The sequence below is a fragment of the Athene cunicularia genome (assembly GCF_003259725.1).
Source record: "Athene cunicularia isolate RWA chromosome 1 unlocalized genomic scaffold, athCun1 chr1_part1, whole genome shotgun sequence".
NCBI classification, from domain to species: domain Eukaryota; kingdom Metazoa; phylum Chordata; class Aves; order Strigiformes; family Strigidae; genus Athene; species Athene cunicularia.
In genome coordinates this window covers 78621460-78627713 of record NW_020799091.1, presented here as the reverse complement: position 1 = coordinate 78627713, position 6254 = coordinate 78621460, and positions in this window count along the sequence as shown.

The window sequence follows — 6254 nt, the reverse complement described above, 5'->3', positions numbered from 1 at the left end:
GCCGGCGTGGGGGCCCGCTCCTGTGCCCCGGCCCGCTCAGCGTGCACGTCTCCGGCGGGCGGCCCGCGGTCAGCGACGGGGGTGAAGCCGCATGGGCTCGTACTGTTCGGCACGTAACCGCTGGGCTCGGAGCATGTAACGTACACAGTCCCTCTCTTACGGATTGAAAAAAGATCTATGACTATGTAGTGTAGATGTATATACATGTGTACATACACACACGTACGTATATACATATATAGTGTATCTATACATATACATTATATACATATTTTAATATATAGTGTATATGCATATACACTATATATACATACATATACACTATACAAAAAATTATATAGAGTGTCAGATATGCATTATACAGTGTATATATACAGGCTATATACCACTATATACATACACTGTTGTATAGTAGGTATATAGCAGCAGTCACTGTTATTATTGCTTCAGTACATCAAACATCTTGAGGAATAACAACATTCCATCACTTTTCCCTTTGCATAAATGAGCATAATTTTTCTCTTTTCTAGAAAATGCTCTTTTTTTTCTTCTTTAACCCAGATTCAGCTATCCTAGCTAAGCACTGAGTAGGCAATCTGGGCAAACACTTGCCAAAACTCCTCAAGCTGTCTCAGTGACTATCTGCACTGTCCCATGACAGATAAGAATCAGGGGAATGGGAGAACTTCACAGGATTTGCAGCCTCACAGGCAATTTCCTTTCTAATCACGTCAAAACACTCTCTATGGCACAGCCACACATGTCTTAGCAAGGTCACTTCCAGAACACATGGTGGCCTCTGTAGAAACAGGACCAGGTCCTCGCAATACTTTGTCACCCCCAAGGTGAAGGTCAAACACCCCAGAAGCCAAAGCTGGGTGCTGGTTCCTCGTGTGGACTTAAGTTACGCACCCTCTCTCCAGCTGCTTCCACAAATACTTGTGTAGAACTCTCTCCTCTGGAGGAGCAGCTCTGAACCCTGTGCTGAAATGCCTATAGATCTCTTACACTGTAATACAGTCAAAAGTTCTGTAAAAAACGTAACAGCTCTTCCATCTTCCCAGAAAAACTGGAAGAGCTAAAATTTAACTATAAGTCTTTTTGTCCAAAAAATCAAATCCCAGGAATTACAAAATTAGGAACCCTTCTGTAGGAAAAAAAGTAAGTTTAAAGAGTGACTTCACTTTTCTTATGCTTAATAAATTCTGAAGAAATAATAAGAGTAGTGAAATGGCCCTATTTTCTAATTCACCTTTTTTTTCCAGAGATTTTATTTTCAGAAGTCTGAACAAAATAGACTTTACTTAATTCTTGAGATGAACAGACTCATACTTTGATAAACAATTATTTTTTTTAAATGCTAGCAAAACAAGTGCAACTGTGATGAGCTTTTAAACATTTTGACTTTGAATTCTGTCCAGTATCTCCTCCTAATTCCAGATTAATGAGGCATTAATAACACCAGAGACTGTTAAAAGTACAGTAACACCATAATTTCTTTAAAATTATGCAGCAAGCAGGGTGGTAGGTGATATACATTTATATGAAATCTCTGAAAATTTTCTGAAGGTTACGGTTTTCTTGAATTTAACTCAAAATTCATATTTGGTTAGAACTGCAGAGTCACTGAAGTCAGAGGAAACCTCCCTTGCAGGTACTGGAAGACTGTTACCAGTTTTTCCTTCCCCAGGCTGAACAAGTCCAGCTTTCCTAGCATCTCCTCACAGGGCAAATGCTCCAGCAAATGCTCTTGGTGGCCCTCCAAGGAACTTCCTGAATTTTCTCTGGGTCCTCCTTAATTGGAGACACCCAAACCAGATGCAGTACTCCATATGAGGTCTACTGAATGCTGTGTAAAAGGCAATAATCACTTCCCTTGGTCTATTGACCACGCTTCTGTTGATGCACCCCAGGATACTGAAACCCTTCACCCCTGCCAGGGCTCTCTGCTGGCTCATGTTTGGTCTGTTGGCCACCTGGGTCCTTCCCATCAGAGCTGCAACCCAACCTGTCAGTGCCTAGTCCATAGAAATTCAGAGGGTTAATCCACACCAAGGGCATTTGTCTTTGCTGACTTTCATAAGTTTTCCCATTCATTTGGTTTATCTAGGCCCCTCTGAATGGCAGCCTCATCCCGGAGTGTGTTAACTGTACGACTCAATTTAATGTTGTCCACAAACTGGATGAGAGTGCACTCTGTCTCCTCCTCTAGGCTACTGATATGGATATTAAACAGAACAGGTCTCAAGATAGACTTCTGAAGAACTTCACTTGCAACCAGTTTCCAGGTACAGTATAAACCATGAATCACTATGATCACAACCAGTTTTTCTCTCATCTAATTATCACAACAAGGAACCTGTGGGAGACTGTGCCAAAATCCTCCTATCCACTGCTCTCCCATTATCCATGGATCAAAGCAGGTGGTCAGGTTGGTCAGGCATGATTTACACTTGGTAAACCCAATGCTGCATCTTTCCAGTCACCTTTTTTCGCCTCTGTATGCCCAGAAATAACTTCCAAGAGAACTTGCTTTTTGTGGTTTTCCTAAAGTGAAGCTCACCAGTCTGTAGCTCCTTGGATTGCCCTTGCTCTTTTGGAAGGTAAGGTGCAACATTTAGCCTTTTTCAGCCATTAGGTACCTCTCCAAATCTCTGTGACCTTTCAAAGATAAAAAGTAATATTGCAGTGACATTGGCCAGCCTTCTAAGCACCTGGCTGGTTCCCCAGACTTGCAAGGGTTGGGATTCCTCAGGAGAGGATCCTTGACTCAGTCCTTTTCCACTACTGACAGATTCTCTTCTCCTTGAGACACAAAGGGCTGGCAGACTCTGTTGGTGAAGATCAGGGCAAAGGCAGCATAGAGTACTCAGCCTTGTCGCTGCTCATTGACACTAAGTCACCTGCTGCTTTCAGCAGAGGTTCCACACCTTCCTTTTATATTCTTTCACTGCTGCTGTGGTGGTAGAAACTGCTCATTGCCCTTGACAACCTCTTGCCGGTTACACCAAGAGCTGATCTTTGGCTTCCCAAGCACCATGCCTGTATGCCCAGGGAATGCTTCTGTACTCCTACTCCGTGTGCTAAGACTGAAGATACATCAGAATAAAACTGATGATCAGAAAGCCATAATTGTCAAATGCATTAATCTCAAAATGTTTCTGAATTTTTATTACATTATTGATCCACATCACTACAGCTCACTTTCAGAAATACAGACTAAAAGTTGAGGAAAGATCTTTCATGTTGCAGTGAGTAAGCTGACTACTGCATAAGGCAGTGACAGGTAGTGAGACAGAACAAAGAATAAACATCTTCACTGGATTTAAGCTTTCTCTAAAAAAAAAAAAAAAAAAAAAAAAAAATAGTGCAAACTGTTAGGAAAGCCTTTCCAACTCCAGCAGTCAGCACATCTACTGCCAGTACTGCTACTCCCAGTTCCAGGAAAGACCATCCAGTTCCTTGACTAATACTGCAACCTTATACAAGTTGTAAGGCAGCAGTTACACAAACAGCTTTGCTTCAGAAGAGAAGGGCTAGTAACCAATATCGGATCAACTAGTATTGTCTCACTATACCACTGGTAACTTTTGGCTACAGGTTAGTGCAAAAACTTGGGGACTAGGACTTTTTGTTCCATGCTTGTACAGTGCCCACCAGAGCCCTGGAGACTAGCTTGCATGGGTGTGCTGCCAGGTATCACAATGATGCAGTTAGTACTGATAATAAAAAGCAACTTAAAAAAAATAATCAGTAAGCACTTATATTGCTGTTGGCCCCAGAAGATACAGACAGCAATGAAGACAGGACAAAGAAGTCATGTAGATTGTCTACACGAAGCATCTCTATGCATATGCTGGCTTTGCCCACTGAATTGCATCTGTGATGATTATCCATGTCTCTGTCTCATTAAACATTTTTCATGAGAGCATTCATGAAGAAAACCAGCTGGGCAATAGTAATAGCTGAAGCAGGTGGAAATAAGAATGCTTTGCTCCCACTTAATTTAGTTACTTTAAAGCTGACGTATGCTCCTAACACTGCACTTATCTGATCGTTTCCGTCACCTTTCAGAGGCTATGTGTGCAGTGTGTAAGGATCTGAGTCTGCATTGGAGATTTGTCTGCTGGCAACTGGGTTGTGCCCAAGAATATCAGCCCTTCATGCAGGCAACACACCTCACAGAGAATGGCAGAAACTGTTCCCAGTGGATTTTGGAGGCAGGCATGATTGTCCCCGCTGCTCCTCATGTGATGAGCTCTTTATGACTCTGAATTTCCCCCTTGCCTTTTTCTTCATGTCTTCTTGTCCCTTCATGTTCCCACAATACGTTTGTAGAGGACCAAAAAAAGGGAGTACTTGAAGCCACACGTCTGTATAGCTGTACTGCAGACATGGATCAACCAAATTCCTAGCATGGGCACAGAACCGCAGAAACAAACTCAGATCATTGTTTTATGCTTCAGACCTTCTTTTCAGTCTCAAGCATGAGACCTTATTGAAGGCATTAATGAGGAGGCAAAATGAAGCTTTAAACAGAAACAGCTGCAACCTTAGCTGTGGAGGAACTAGCAGGCTTTGGAATGAGGCAACAGAACAGTTTATTAAAATAAGGGGGGAAAGCTCCTTTTCAAACACAAAAAATGGAGGAAAAAAATCCCATTTGGAAACATTACATAAAACCAGAACACCTCCCTTTGAAAGTGGATGGGCTAGTGTGCTGTTTCTCTTTATGAACCTTAAGTAATGCCACAAAAGAGAGAACTGTCTACTCCCTCTATTGATGAAACTAGAAAATGCTGCCACGGAGCGCTTACCTGCACAGGCTCCAGGACGCCTGGGAGGATAATGCAACCGTGTGCTAGGGTCTGAGGAGAAAATGCAGCGTAAGGAGAAAATAACCCATGCATTGTGATTGAGCTTTTTTTTTTTTTTTTTTTTTTTTTTTTTCCCCCCCAAAGTAGTCAGTCTTTTTCTAAGGCATTTTAAGAGTTGTCTCCGATACTTTTGGGAAGACTATGGAGCTGGTGGTTTCTCAGGTCAAAAGAGGGATGCATACACCCCGTGGAATCACACTTGAGACAGGGGACATTCAAGCCTTGCACTGCAGCTCTCAGCCAGTCAGTCCTTTGGCATCTTCCACTCCCTCCATAAATAGAAGTGTAGGTCTGGAAGCAACACAGAATTTGCATTTGTGTGTTTTGCTTTTCATTTCAAAAAATGTAAGGTTGTATTCCTCACTGACATAAGGGCAACAAATCTGAACTCACTTCTGAAGCTAATGGTTAGCTGCAGCTTAATAAAGTTGAAAGAGTAAGCAAGTGATGGTGCGGGGCCTCCAGAAACAACCCTACAAGCATCACTGTTCAACTGCTTCCAGTGAGGGGAGGACTCGGTATTCCCAGCTGGAAGAAGGGAGCAGGAGTTGGATCCTGTGGCTGAAGGTCTGTCTTCTTCACTCTAGGTGGGGAAGGAGTTGGTTGGCTGGCTGGCAGCCTCCACAGGGTTTGGTGGTGTTCCTCCTCTGCGTGCTTTCTGTTCTTGCATTTCCTTACAGTTTTGGCTTTCCCAAGTTTGTTCCTTTCTCCTGATGCAGGTTTCCTCGTCTAGGCTTGCGGAGCGAGCAGAGAAAGTCTCTACAGAGGATCAAGCAAGGCTAGTTCTTTGTCCTGAAGAGGCTTAGCTTCATTGGCCCCGCTCCTTTTTTTCTGCTGCCGTCACCTACCCAGCAGAACAGTTACACGTCTTGAATTGTTCATGCTGCCTGTGGGGGTTGTTCTGCACAAGCTGTCAGGCAGGAGTCGCAGGGTGTTGCCCTCAAAGTAGGTGTCTGTTGTGGTTAAATACGTAAGACCATCTTCTCAGATTGTCACAGGATAAAAAGAGACATGGGCCAGAACATAACTCCGGGTCGAGCTCTGCGGAAGGCCAGGTCCCGGTAGCCCTGCAGATGAGTGCTGTACACTGCAAGCACCCTGCCTAGCCCTGCAAGTATTCTCTGAAGACACCAGCCCTCCCCGACACGGCCGGCGGGGAGGGAGGGGGAGATACAGGGGTCCCACAAACAGCAGCCCAGCGCGTCCCCGCCGCTCACCGGCGGGAGGGGGATGCGGCGCTGGACTCGGCCGGCTCAGCCCGGGGCTTTCCCCGGCTGCGCCTCTGGAACGGACGCTCCGAAAAACAACCATCCCTCGCTGCTCGATCCCTCCCCAAACTGCCACCGCACAGTGCCGGGGCGGCCGCAGCGCCCTGCT